Consider the following 15,390-nt stretch of genomic DNA (forward strand, 5'->3'; position numbering starts at 1 on the left):
ACGAATAAAAATGATAAACAAAACTACTTATTCCATTGCTAGGGAAGAATGAAAACTGCAAGACAAATTTTCCATTAAAGGAGAGAAAAAGGCGTGAAGAAAATATGATAAAAAGAAAAAAGAGCTGAAATATTGCATGACTTATGCACGAATATGAGAGAAAATGCATAATCTATCAGAAAGAAGAAAAAAAAAGTCTATGATCTAACTTCGAATAAAGGAAGGAAACTCATCAATTCCGTTAATTGTCAAGTGTGAACAAAGAAAAAGGATGGCGAGTCCTGCGTGGGATCATGAAAGGCCCTTGATGTGCCGGGGACGTGAAGGACGCCCCCCACACGAAGGAAAGGAGCACAAGAACCCCGGAAAACCTCTATGGAAATTTGGGGAAAACTTTGGAGCCAGTCTGAAACAAATAAAAGTTATAGGGACTCACTAAGAGAGAGAGAGAGAGGAAACGAGCAGAAGGTGTTAGGAAGTCTGCGGAAAGTTAGTGCGGGGATCCAGTGTAGAATAAAGATATCTATGGGGATTTTGGGCGTAGGCTCAGTCAGGGGGTATTTGGGGGAGAGTGTAGGGGAAATATACCAAAGTGTAATGAGCTTTGGGGAAAAGTTTACGAGGAGTTAAGGAAAGTTCAAGGGAAATCACAGAGTTTATGGGTCTTAGGGGAAGGTATTTAGTGGGAAGAGGAATTGCGAGGCTCAAGAGGGATGAAGAAGAGTACCACAGAGAGGAGGAGGCTGGAGGAGGCAAGACAAGAGAGAGAGGAAAACGATAGAATAATTGGGTGGAACATCGCGAGAAGAGAGAGAAAAAAAAAGTGGGCAGAAAAAATAAAAGAAAGAAAAAGTTCATTAGCGAATGATAAATAAAAATATGGAATAATGTAAAAGAAAACAAATGAACGTGAAAAAAAAGATGAAGAGAAGATGAAAAAAATAAGACAAAACCTGAAGAGAAGAAAGGAAAGAGAAGGAGAAGACGGGAAGAAGATGGAAGAGGTTGAAGTAATGATAACGTGTGGGTTAATGTGTGGGTTAACGAGCTTCAAAGAGAGTGACACCAACACGGATAGCCTCCAACACGCTGCGGTCCTGGCATGACTCACGGATCACCTACTGGGAGGTCAGTGTGTTGAGGTTGTGAGTGTGTGTTGCCGCGTCAGGCTTTCTACCGCAGGGGTCTTGGCAAGAAGTGGGGCCACACAAGGAAATGAAATCACAAGCTAGGAAACTTTATGTTGAAATAATACAGCGGTCGTGACTGACTGTTGTGACTTCCTTGTCACTGTTTGTGTGCTTTGTGGCGGACAGAGAGAGAGAGAGAGAGAGAGAGAGAGAGAGAGAGAGAGAGAGAGAGAGAGAGAGAGAGAGAGAGAGAGAGAGAGAGAGAGAGAGAGAGAGAATTTCTCGCTGTGCATTTAGCATGTGTGTGTGTGTTAGCATGTGTGTGTGTGTGTGTGTGTGTGTGTGTGTGTGTGTGTGTGTGTGTGTGTGTGTGTGTGTGTGTGTTATACTCGATATACTTCAACGTAACAATACATAATATTTTCCTTTAATTACTTTGAATGGCAAGTTATTTTCTTTTATACTTCCGTTCTCTACTACCACCACCACCACCTCCATCTTCCCCTCTCAGCTTCCATCCCACCTCAGCACGTATTTTCCCGCTCCCATTCAAGACGCACATGATAGATGGCACCCCCCTGCGCCGCGTCCTTGGTCCTCGCCAGCCTCGCACACTGACAGCCTCCAACATTACCTAATTCGGTGCAGAGACTGGCTGCGTTCAGGCCTTCCCTTCACTAGATATATGTGTTTATTGTTCATTCCTTACTAATCACAATAGTAGTCTCTAACTCACTCACTTCTGCTGACAATTATCGTACTTTATGCATTCGCCAACTGTTAGTCAGAATAAAAATATGACTACAGTGGATGATTAAACAGTCTACCCAGATCTACGACAATAACTTATTCTTGTCACTTATTTGGGTTCGAAGTAGTACATGACTAATGACACACACGCGCACGTACACACACACACACACACACACACACACACACACACACACACACACACACACACACACACACACACACACACACACGCGCACGTACACACACACACACACACACACACACACACACACACACACTGAAATTCCCTCCATACTTCTGCATTTCCTATTCCCTTGACATGAACTGTTTCAAAAGGGAGGTTTCAAGATACTTATTCTTAAATTTTGGATAACGCTTTTTCCCTATTCCAGAGTCCCCTCTTACATAACACACACACACACACACACACACACACACACACACACACCGACCTACTTAACAGCTAATCAGAAGGAAGACAACAAAACACAAACACACAGAACTTACGTGCTCATCATCATCTCATCTCCTTTCAATTCAATTTACACAAACTGAATATTCTTAAGCACTCTCATTTACATATGTCGCATTTTTTTTCCGCTATCTCTTTTCCTTCCTCTACTGGCATCTCTAGGTATTCATTCCTTTCCTTGTACATAACACTCATTAAAATGGAGATCTCTGCAAAAGGGAAGAGGGTCAGAATGTGCTCCACTTTGGAAGTTAAGTAGTCAAAGAATTTCTTATAATCAGAGGAGTTAGGTGAGAGGTATACAGCACAGATAAATTTAGTATGAGAGTGACTCTGTAGTCGTAGCCAGATGGTGGAAAACTCGGAAGATTCAAGAGTGTGGGCACGAGAGCAGGTTAAGTCATTGCGCACATAAACGCAGCATCCAGCTTTGGATCGAAAATGAGGATAGAGAAAGTAGGAGGATGTGTTCTGTGTGTTTGTGTTTTGTTGTCTTCCTTCTGATTAGCTGTTAAGTAGGTCGGTGTGTGTGTGTGTGTGTGTGTGTGTGTGTGTGTGTGTGTGTGTGTGTGTGTGTGTGTGTGTGTGTGTGTGTGTGTGTGTGTGTTATGTAAGAGGGGACTCTGGAATAGGAAAAAAGCGTTATCCAAAATTTAAGAATAAGATAGAGAAGAGCCAGTAGGCTTATGGACCTGATGGGGTCCCTCCTATTGTTCTCCGAAACTGTGCCTCCGTGCTTGCACCTTGCCTAGTCAAACTCTTTCAGCTCTGTCTGTCAACATCTACCTTTCCTTCTTGCTGGAAGTTTGCCCACATTCAACCTGTTCCTAAAAAGGGTGACCGTTCTAATCCCTCAAACTACCGTCCTATTGCTTTAATTTCCTGCTTATCTAAAGTTTTTGAATCTATCCTCAACAGGAAGATTCTTAAACATCTATCACTTCACAACCTTCTATCTGATCGCCAGTATGGGTTCCGTCAAGGCCGCTCTACTGGTGATCTTCTGGCTTTGATTATTGATGATGCTTGTTTGCAATCACCACATATTGAGGCATTATTCATAAAAGTCTTAAAAACAATTAAATTTATAATTGGTATGGTATATAGACTCCCAACTCAACATTCACTGATTTTCTTGAGGCTATGGAAGAAATTTTACAAGTATTATCGAATTTAAAGATGAAATGTTATGTAATGGGGGATTCTAATGTCAATTTGTTACATATCAATGAAAATGCCACAACATACATTAACATGTTTCAATGTTACAGCTTCTCTCAAATAATTATAAAACCAACTAGAGTGACTGACAGGTCTGCCACTTTAATAGGTCACATTTGGACAAATGACATGCAAAATTATGTACACGTCCAGGGACAAAATATGGAGGAAATGGTTAATACTTTAAATCATCAATTAATTAAGGTGTCTGACTGGATAACTAGCAACGTGTCTAAAACTTTCTAGATGATGTCTTGTCTGACAAACGTAAATGAAGTTAATATTAATATAAAGATAAAACACAATTTCTTGAGTAAAGTTAATTGCATAAAATTTCTTTGCTGAATAATAGATGATAGATTAACATGAAAACAACACCTACATCAACTCTGTAGTAAATTGTCACAAATAACTGGTGTCTTGTACAAAATTACAAACAATATAACTGTCCAATGTCTGAAATTAATATATATGTCTACTGTTTATCCACATGTAATAAACTGTTCGGCAATTTCAGGGGGAGCTTTTAAAACACTCTTAGATGGGTTATTTGTTGCGCACAAAAAAATAATGAGAGTAATGTTTCATAGAAAAAAACGGTACGATCATACTAATCCTCTATTTTGTGAACACAACCTTTTGAAAGTCCCCGATATAATATTCTTGCAAACTTGTATATTTCTTTTCAAATCAATTTACATATATCCCAATAATACATCTTATAAATTACTATCCAATAATATTAATAACACTAGAAGGCCAGATGACCTCAAACTTCCTCTCTGTAGGACTGTCCACGAACAGAGAAGTGTGAGTGTGCGCGGCGTCAGGGAGTGGAACAGCCTCCCGCACGATATTAAATTACTAACCTCTATCAATTTGTTTAAAAGCAAAGTGAAATGTTTCTTACTTCTAAACTATGAATGTTAACCATAGCAATGTCTGTGAATCATGTGCTGTTATGTGTTGATACACAGACACACATGTCAGGTGTGCACATCTTGTGGACGTGTGTATGTACATCACCAACAATGATATCATTAATAGAAAACTTTGGCTAATATAACATATGTTACGGCAAAGTATGTATGTAACCATGCATACATTTGTTATGTATGTATGTGAGTGTGTGTATGTATGTGCACAGGTTTGTATGTGGCCATGTGTGTGTGTGTGTGTGTGTGTGTGTGTGTGTGTGTGTGTGTGTGTGTGTGTGTGTGTGTGTGTGTGTGTGTGTGTGTGTGTGTGTGTGTGTGTGTGTGTGTGTGTGTGTATGTATTGTGTGCCCGCATGTATGCATCATGCTGTTCGTATGTTCGCATACAGGTTGCATATGTGTGAGTGTGTGTGTCTGTGCATGTACATATGAATGTGTGTATGTATGCAGTTATATGTTGTGGTATGTATGTTTGTGGGTATCTATGTAAGTGTGTCTACCTGTGTTTGTGTTCGCGAAGTTCACGTATGTGAACATATATGTGGCACAGTATAGCATACTATACACTCCATCACTCATTATTGTGTCATGTGCTGCAAACAACAAAACAAGTAGTCTATTATTACCTCTATCATGTGCAAAATGGCGGCTCAAATAGGAACAAGTCAGGGTGTAAACATTTGCGCTACTTGTGTCATTCTTTATTCAGGTCTGTATAAAAGCTTCGGCTTGATGGACCTGGCCTTACGTATTGAACTGTGTATGAAATGCAGAAATGCATTAATGTTACAAAAGGCAAACAAAATATATCAATCAATCAATATCAATCAACCTCTCTCTCTCTCTCTCTCTCTCTCTCTCTCTCTCTCTCTCTCTCTCTCTCTCTCTCTCTCTCTCTCTCTCTCTCTCTCTCTCTCTCTCTCTCAGGCGGTCTGTTCACCACCATCCTACTTTTCGCCACTCAGCCAAAACTGAACCAAGGTACATTTTTAATTTCATGAGAACTAGGATGGGAGCAAAAAGCAGTCGCCTGTCAGTGGAGGCACGGCTGAGCCTCCTGGGCGAGTGTGGCGTGGACGCCGTGAGGCTGTCCCGCCCCAGCTCAGGGGGCTGCTGTGGGAGGGGGAGGCGCTCTCTGGCCTCCTTTACCTTCCGGCAAGGGGCCGAGGGGGGGCAAAGCCCCTCGTGTCGGATCAGGCGGCCAGCCTGAACATGGACAAGCTGGCCGCCTTGGACCAGGAGACACCCATCAGGGTGCACTGCCTGGCAGGAGGCGCAACAGTCTTCTGTCAGGACCTGCCCCTGAGGGACCTCCTGGCCGGACTGAAGTACACTACGGCGGGGCGTCACGCCGTTTTGTACTTCAGCCTGGCCGGAGGTCTGGGTGTCCACGGGGGCAGGGGCAGGGCTGCCCCGTGCTCTTTTGCAACAGCAAGAGAGTGGGCAGCCGCCCCAAGCCCCCCAGGAGGACCAGGCTGTCCGCGTCCCCGAGGCGGGGCAGGAGGCCGGCCCCGCCCCAGAGGCTGGCCAGGTGGTGGTGGCCAGCCCGGGGCACGAGGCCGGCCACGCCCCTGAGGCTGGCCAGGTGGTGGCGGCCAGCCCAGGGCACGAGGCCTGCCCCGCCCCAGAGGCTGGCCAGGTGGTGGCGGCCAGCCTGGGACACGAGGTCGGCCCCTCCCCTGAGGCTGGCCAGGTGGTGGCGGCCAGCCCGGGGAAGGAGGCCGGACCCGCCCCTGAGGCTGGCCAGGTGGTGGCGGCCAGCCCGGGGAAGGATAGCCTGGGCCTGTGGGTCTCGGCCCCCAGCCCGGAGGAGGGGCAAAAGGAGGCCAGGAGCGCCACGACCCCCGCGGAGGACGAGGGAGCGGGGCTCGTCCTCCGAGGAGTGGGGAAGGGAGTGGTGGCCCCTTCCCCACCACCACAGCGCCAACTCCCCCAGCCAGGGAAGGCTCGCCAGGGGAGGGGCAGGGCTGGAAGCAGGTTGTCCCACGGCCTGTGGGACAACCTGCTCGCCATTGCACAGACCCTGTCCCTCACCCTGGTGGTGTACTCCGCCCTGCTGGACTACTTCCCTGACTGAGGGGGCAGCCGGCCCCACAGGGCAGTCGGCTGCCCGGGGAGGGGGAGGGGGAGGGGGAGGGGGAGGGGATAGGTTAGGTGGGAGGGGGAGGGAGGAGGGGGAGGGGATAGGATAGGTGGGAGGGGGAGGGGGAGGGAAGACAGCCGGGAGGGGGAGGGAGTGCTGTCTTGGGAGGGGGGAGGGGGAAAGGGGTAGGTTAGGTTAGAATAGCTTAGGTTAGGGTAGGTTAGGTTAGGTTAGGTTAGGTTAGATTAGGTTAGGTTAGGTTAGGTTAGATTAGGTTAGGTTAGGTTAGATTCGTTAGGTTAGGTTAGATTAGGTTAGGTTAGATTAGGTTAGGTTAGGTTAGATTAGGTTAGGTTAGGTTAGGGTAGGTTAGATTAGGTTAGGTTAGGTTAGGTTAGGTTAGGTTAAGCTATCAGGACAAGTAAATAACAACACCGCCGTGTGCGGCGGCCATCATGTGAGCAATGCACGTATTTTCGTGACCACCTGCTGCCTTGGCAGAGACAGAGCGAGAGAGAGAGAATCACGTTTTTTGCATGGCCGGTTTTCCTTTATTTCTTCTTCGCATATTTTATTATTCGCATATTTATTACCAAGTTACTCGAGAATGAGCCTTATTGGAAGCTAAGGGAAAATAAACTGTATGATCGAAGTATGGGAACATTAATATAGGTACTTGAAAATGTACCTTATGGAAAGTATAGGAAAATTAACCGTATGATCGAAGTAGGGGAAAATAAATATAGCTACCCGAAAAACAACATTATTGAAAGTTATGAGAGAGAGAGAGAGAGAGAGAGAGAGAGAGAGAGAGAGAGAGAGAGAGAGAGAGAGAGAGAGAGAGAGAGAGAGAGAGAGAGAGAGAGAGAGACCTGCGCTTGGTGGCCACCGATGACGACCAACATCACCCAGCACCAGTAACGTCACTGGAGCACCGCCGGGACGTGTCGGCACTAGTGGTGTGCCACAAAACTCAGGTGCAGAGGGTCCCTCACCTTGACCCCCTGAGGCTGCTGCCACACACAGTACAGAGGTGCACCAGAGCTGCAGCCAGTAGCGACGAGCTAGTGAAGGTGCCTCGATCTCGCTCTAGCTAACACCAGCGCACCTACACAGCCAGGACTTCGCGGCTGTGGAACATGTTCACAGCGGCCACGCCCCAAGTGCAGGACATGTCCACACACCAGGTGAAGCTGGCAGCCCACAGCTGGCGTAGCACGCACCTGTCCCCACTGGCGCTTTAAGTTTTTACTGTATTATTGTATTAGTATTATTATCTTTATGTTAAGTATGTATAGTATGTATACTATCATAGGCTTTTAAAACAATTCCATACTCAACGTGCAATTTTAAGCCTTTCTGTAAGTATTTGTTTAAATAAAAACAAATACTTACAGAAAGGTTTTTCTCCTTACAGTAGAAAAACCAAGCACAGGATAATCGCCGACTCAGATGCACGCCGAACAAAGGTGAATCAAGATGGCAGGCAGCATTCGCGCGTGCCGTGCGGCGTGGAGCAAGTCGGTAAGCGGGTCAAACCAGAGCAAGGAAAATAAATGAAAAGTACAAAATAAAGGCATTTCCATAAGTCGAAGGCAGCCGTGTGGAGGTGAAACACAGTGACCACACTCGTCAAGGTGCTGCGGGGAGGTGGTGGTGCCTCCACCGGGCTCCTCAGAATGCTCATTTCGCCATTTTTCAATCCCTGAATTCAGCATCTCAAAATTCCAGCGACTACAGCAAACTTCACCAAAGTGTCAAAGTGGCATGCAGGCCAAGCAGGTAAGCAGTGATGAGGGCTGCCCACCTTGCAGCGTCACCTCGTGGCTGAAATACACAACACCAGACACTGAAAGTACTTAGTGCTACTTACATTGGACTTCACCTCTTGATGGTGATGGTGGTGGTGGTGGTGGTGGTGGTGGTGGTGGTGGTGGTGGTGGAGGTGGTGGTGGTGGTGGTGGTGGTGGTGGTGGCGATCGTTACCTGTGACGGTGAAAAAAAAGTCAATTAGATGATAAAAAAGAAAATTAACAAAACAAAATTGCACACTTTGTATCATAGTCATATTTTCTCCTTCAGAACACATTAAGTCGAGGACATGCATCGTTTGTGTACGTCTGATTGTTCTTTCTTACTTTGACTTTCCTTTGTCTCACACTAACACTTTCCTAACAGACTTTTTTTTTCATTTACATCAACAAATAAACAGTACGTACAGCAATATGAAGTGCAACAGACATTTCCCGAAGACTTACAAAAAATACACCCAACACTCTATGGTTTACGAAACACATACGAAACACTGTACACATACTTACTGAAACACCACAAACTTCCTTCGTAGGTTTGACAAATGCAGCAAACATTCTACACACAGGTAACTAACTGTGACTAACATTCTAGGTACACTTAATGGAATGTGGGAAAACAATATCAAAATATCATAGATGGTTATACACTGTTCTATAAAGACAAGGAAAACAGGAGAGGAGGAGGCGTCGCGTTATACGTTAGGGACACATTACAGTGTTGTATTAACAGTAGAATTAAAACTGATAGCAAAACAGAGTCGATATGGGTAGATATTAAGGAAGGATCACAGTCAGTAGTACTGGGAGTAGTGTACAGGCCACCGAACAGTACAAAGGAAATTAACACCTCTCTGTGGCAGGAAATAAATAGAGCAGGCAGGTACAGTCAGGTATGTGTGCTAGGAATATAGACTGGGAATATAGACTGAAGCCTAATGGTGGGTAACAAGGAAGCAGAGGAATTTCTTAAGGTATATCAGGATGAATTTTTAAAACAGGTAGTCGTAGAACACACAAGGGGGAACAGTATTCCAGATTTAATTCTTACTAACAGGGAGGAAGCAGTCACACAGGTAGAGGTTGGAGGACAGCTAGGTAACAGTGACCATTAAGAAATTAGGTACAATTTAAAATGGGAGGAAACTTTTAGAAGCAAAAACACTAGTAAAATACCTGACTTTAGGAGAGCAGATTTTAAGGAATTAAAAAGGTACCTCCAAGGAGTTGACTGGCAACAGATGCAGGGTGAGGTCATGTCGGGGCCGGAGTTGAGAGAGATAAGGCAGGATGAGAGGGGTGAGGTGAGGTGTGAGGGTGTAGGACAAGAGGAGGGAAGATGTGTCCGGAAGGGGCGGAGGAGAGAGAGAGGGAGATAGGTATGAATATGCTGAAGGGTCAGGTCATGCTGAAATGGGAGAGGAGAGGTCGAGGTGAGTAGATGAGGGAGTGGAGAGGATGGAAGGGGTCGAGATAAGGGAATTAGGTGCAGAAAATGAAGATGAGTTGTATAAATATTTCGTAGATAAACTGCATACAGGTCAGTTAGCAAACATCCCGTATAGAGCAATAAGACCACAGAAAATGACCCTAAATGGATTAGTGCTAGGTTAAAACATTATATAGGGCGGAAGAGAAGTATATATAAGAGATTAAGGGCAGGTGAGGAAGTTTTAAGGCCACAATATAATGAATTAGTTAGAACAGTCAGGAGGTTAACGAGGAAAGCTAAGGGCAATTATGAATTGAAGGTAGCCAGCCAGGCGAAGACGGACCCCAAGGGATTTTATCAGGTATACAGGACGAAGAATAAGGATACAGTAGGTCCATTAAAGGCAGCAGGTGGGGAGCTGGTTAGTTCTGGGGAGGAGATTAGCAAAATTATGAATAAGTATTTTTTAACTGTCTTCACCCAGGAAAACATGCAGGATATGCCAAATAGTGAACAGGTGTTTAGAGCAGATGAGAATGAGAAGCTGACAAATATTTCCATAACTAGAGATATAGTGGAACAGGAGATAGATAAGCTAAAAAGTTCAAGACACCAGGACCTGATGAAATATATCCCAGAGTACTTAAGGAATGTAAAGAGATTATTAGTGAGCCGTTAGTTTCTGTCTTTAGGAAATCACCTGAGTCAGATGAGGTACCAGTAATGTGGAGGCAGGCTAATGTAGTACCCATCTTTAAGAAAGGAGATAAGACTTTAGCGTCTAATTATAGACCTGTCAGCTTAACTTAAGTTGTGGGTAAATTATTGGAGTAAATAATAGCGAGGAACATTAGGGAACATTTAGACAATTACAATCAGTGCATAACTTGATAAATCAGTCACAGCATGGCTTCACGAAGGGAAAGTCTTGCCTGACAAACTTGTTAAGTTTTTACAGTAAGGTGTACGAGGCAGTAGATAATGGTGATAGTTATGATATCTTATATCTGGACTTTAGTAAAGCATTCGACAAGGTGCCCCATCAAAGGCTCCTGAGAAAGGTTAGGGCGCACGGGATAGATGGGAAGGTGTTAGGGTGGATAGGGTCATGGCTTGGTAACAGGCGACAGAGAGTGCTAATAAACGGCTCGAAATCCGAGTGGGGTCATGTCATTAGTGGGGTGCCACAGGGATCAGTATTAGGGCCATTATTATTTCTAATATATATCAATGACTTGGATAGTGGAATTAGTAGTGATATTAGTAAATTTGCTGATTATACAAAGATAGGTAGATTAATTAGGTCAGAATCGGATGCCATCGCATTGCAGGCAGATTTAGATAGAATGAATGAATGGACGGATAGATGGCAAATGCAATTAAATATTAATAAATGCAAAGTGCTTAGCGTAGGTAGAGGAAACCCACACAATAGGTACACATTAAACAACCAAACTCTGGTAGGTACAGGGTACGAGAAAGATTTAAGACTTATAGTTAGCTCTGAACTCCGTCTAGGGAAACAATGCATAGAAGCCAGAAACAAGGCAAATAGGGTAAAAGGATTCATTTTTAGGAGTGTTAAAAGTAGAAGGCCGGAAGTAATATTAAAGTTATACTTGGCGCTGGTCAGACCTCATCTAGACTACGCTGTGCAGTTCTGGTCCCTACATTACAGGAAAGATGTAGGTCTATTAGAATCAGTACAGAGGAGAATGACTAAAAGGATACAGGGGATGAGGAGTATTCCTTACGAGGCGAGGTTGAAGCTGTTAAATTTAAATTCTTTAGAGAGACGTAGGTTAAGAGGGGACCTGATAGAAGTGTTTAAGTGGTATAAGGGTTATAACAAGGGGGATGTAAGCAAAATTCTTAGGATCAGCATCCAGGGAACAAGAAATAACGGGTTTAAGCTTGAAAAATTTAGGTTTAGGAAGGAGATAGGAAAAAATTGGTTCTCAAATAGGGTGGTAGATGAGTGGAACGGACTCAGTAATCATGTAGTTAGTGCTAGGACATTAGAGAGCTTTAAGAGAAGATTAGACAAGTTTATGGATGGGGATAACAGATGGAAATAGGTAGGAGTGTTTCATACAGGGACTGCTACGTGTAAGCCTGCTCGCTTCTTGCAGCTTCCCTTATTTCTTATGTTCTTATGTTCTTAATTTTCTTCTTTTCTGTTGCTATATATATATATATATATATATATATATATATATATATATATATATATATATATATATATATATATATATATATATATAGAGAGAGAGAGAGAGAGAGAGAGAGAGAGAGAGAGAGAGAGAGAGAGAGAGAGAGAGAGAGAGAGAGAGAGAGAGAGAGAGAGAGAGAGAGAGAGAGAGAGAGAGAGAGAGAGAGAGAGAGAGAGAGAGAGAGAGAGAGAGAGAGAGAGAGAGAGAGAGAGAGAGAGAGAGAGAGAGAGACAGAGAGAGAGAGACAGAGAGAGAGAGAGAGAGAGAGAGAGAGAGAGAGAGAGAGAGAGAGAGAGAGAGAGAGAGAGAGAGAGAGAGAGAGAGAGAGAGATGATTGAGGCGGTGAAAAAGTTTCTGGAGAGAATGTGGCGTGCCAGATGTATGAACAATTAGGATAGAGGATACTGTTCGTTTCTCTTTTTCTTTCCCCCTTCTACAGGAGTTGCCGATCCAAAGGCCTGGCTCAGGAGTGATCCTGAGCCACCTGTACCATCAAGATCAAGATACTCGTACACCTTCACGGGTGAAAAAATAAATTAGAAAACGAGCGAAAAAATAGAAAGACTATTGTGGATAAATGACATTGCTCTCTATTTGATGTTTCTTTTCCAAGAATTCTCTCCTTTAAAAAAATGACATTTTCACCAATATATATATATATATATATATATATATATATATATATATATATATATATATATATATATATATATATATATATATATATATATATATATATATATATATATATATATATATATATATATATATATATATATATATATATATATATATATATATATATATATATATATATATATATATATATATATATATATATATTCTTTCTATTTTTCGCTCTTCTAATTTATTCCTTCTCCCGTGAAGGTGTATCTTGATCTTGATGGTACAGGTGGCTCAGGATCACTCCTGAGCCAGGCCTTTGGATCGGCAACTCCTGTAGAAGGGGAGAAAAAAGAGAAACGAACAGCATCCTCTATCCTAATTGTTCATACACCTGGCACGCCACATTCTCTCCAGAAACTCTTTCACCGCCTCAATCATCCTTTCATTCGCCTCTCTACACAGTCCCAGCAACAACACCATCCATTCCTTTCCTGTGTTCTCCACTCTTTCATTCCTATCATGCCCTAACTCAGTCAGTATCACTTGCATCATCTCATTCCTGTCTCTGGCATACTTCACACACTCCAGCACCACATGTTCCACCGTCTCATCCTCTCCCATGTCACACATCTGGCACACTTTGCTGCGGGACTCAGACCACCTGTAACTCCTTGCATTCACATCCATACACTGTGCCCTCGCTCGGAAGAGAAGATCACCGCCCAGGCTTCCATCATACCACCTTTCATACCTAGGGGCCTCTTTCTCCTTGTACCATTCCAGGGTCTTCTTTCTTTCCATTTCATTCTTCCATTCATTCAGTCCCACACATTTCACTTCTTTGTCTATCTAATTCTTCCATTTTCTCACATCTCATTCGACTCCCACTCTACCTCCTCTTGTTACCACCCATTCACGCTCATTTTGATTCCTACCAGCCATTCTTATCGCCCACACAACTTGCAATCCATTCCTGTCTGTCATTCTCATGCATCTCTTCCTCCATTTGCTTCCACTTTCATTCCACAGGTACACCTTCCTTGCTATTCTTGCATCATCCATTCTCTCAAGCCTAATCTTGTACCTAAGTGTGGCTTTTGTGAGTCTTTCCCTAAAGGTGCTCCATCCCATGTCACCTCTCAAGGCTTCAACTGCTGTGCACCTCGGTGCACTCAGTGCCATCCTTGCTACTCTATTCTGGCCCACTTCTAACTTATCAATTTCACTTTCATTCCATGCAATCACATCCATACCATACATTATACATGGCACAGCCACACTCTTCCACACTTCTCTCAACACATTATACTTACTTGCTCTCACCCTTGCCGCGCTTCCCCGTCGACCTACCCACTGGTTTACCATACTTATCTTTTCATTCTTTGCCTTTACACATCCACTAGGACTCATCCACATCCCTAAGTACTTGTATTGTTGCACCTGTTTCAACTCATTCTCTCCAAGTCTCCATACCACATTACTTTCATCCTCTGACCTATTCACAATCATTAGCTTGCTTTTCTCACTGCCAAAACTTACTCCAAAGAATTTTCCATAGCCATCCACAACATCCAACAGACTTTGAAGCTCATCTGCCGATTCACTCATAACAACTACGTCATCTGCATAAAGAAGCACACATACTTTATCGTTCCCCACACCTACCCCTACATTCATTCTTCTCATCCTGGCTGCTAGCTCCTCTGTATACATGTTAAAAAGGGTTGTGGCAATATACAACCTTGCCTAACTCCTCTCTCACTCTTCACCCAGTCTGTTTTTATGTCTCTTAGTCTGTATCTAGTCTGTAAATAAATAAAAAAAAAAAAATCTGGTACTAAAACTTAAATCTGTGAAACAAACATCAAGTAAAGAAGGAAAAAAAAAGAATCACCTCTACATAGAAACCTTCATTATCGTTTTCCTTGCGCACTTTAACAAAACAAAATTGAACAAACCCTACAGTCCTTCATAAAACACGACTTCCTCTCCCATTTCCTCGACAAACACCCATCGAACAGAAATACATGGAACTGGACGCACACAAGAGCCACAGGAAATCCAGATTTCAACGAACCAGTAGGGAATAGAACCTCGCATAGGGGGAGTACTGTGTTTTTATAGTAAATAGAATAAACTTACTCAGTGCGGAACTCAACCAGACAATATGGCGGCAGTACTTTCCTTCTCGCACTGAATGAGTAAACACCCACCCGAGCCTTACAATCGCCTATGCCCTTTCAGAGTCTTATCTATTTTCCAGCTTGGTGTATAACTCTATTTCGGCACAGGAATTTGTGCGATGTAAAGTAATACTAATGGGTTCAGGGACTGGCGTGGTGCCGGCTATTGCTCAATAGTTTAAGGTGCGGAGAGAGAAAGAGAGAGAGAGAGAGAGAGAGAGAGAGAGAGAGAGAGAGAGAGAGAGAGAGAGAGAGAGAGAGAGAGAGAGAGAGAGAGAGAGAGAGAGAGAGAGAGAGAGAGAGAGAGAGAGAGAGAGAGAGAGAGAGAGAGAGAGAGAGAGAGAGAGAGAGAGAGAGAGAGAGAGAGAATTTATGTGATGAAGAGAAACGTTCATATGAGAAATTATTGCCACACTAAACGTCGATTCTTTCCAAAACACTCACTGACGTGATTTTTTAACAAGGTCATTGTGTTTCATCGCGCGACGCTGTTCGGGAGCTTGTTCCATTCCTTCATGATGTGAGTTT

General features: G+C 43.5%; 1 long non-coding RNA gene across 4 annotated transcripts in view; it reads right to left on the reverse strand.

Moving 5' to 3' along the window:
• LOC135096833 (uncharacterized) overlaps positions 1 to 15,390 on the reverse strand; it is a 62,393-nt gene that overhangs the window by 27,347 nt on the left and 19,656 nt on the right. For all 4 annotated transcript variants that reach the window (XR_010265085.1, XR_010265072.1, XR_010265086.1 and 1 more), the window contains one exon: positions 8,470 to 8,582. This is a non-coding gene — a long non-coding RNA (uncharacterized LOC135096833). The remainder of the gene's footprint in view (positions 1 to 8,469; positions 8,583 to 15,390) is intronic.

Source organism: Scylla paramamosain, unplaced genomic scaffold (genome assembly GCF_035594125.1).
Source record: "Scylla paramamosain isolate STU-SP2022 unplaced genomic scaffold, ASM3559412v1 Contig8, whole genome shotgun sequence".
Classification (NCBI taxonomy): Eukaryota; Metazoa; Arthropoda; class Malacostraca; order Decapoda; family Portunidae; genus Scylla; species Scylla paramamosain.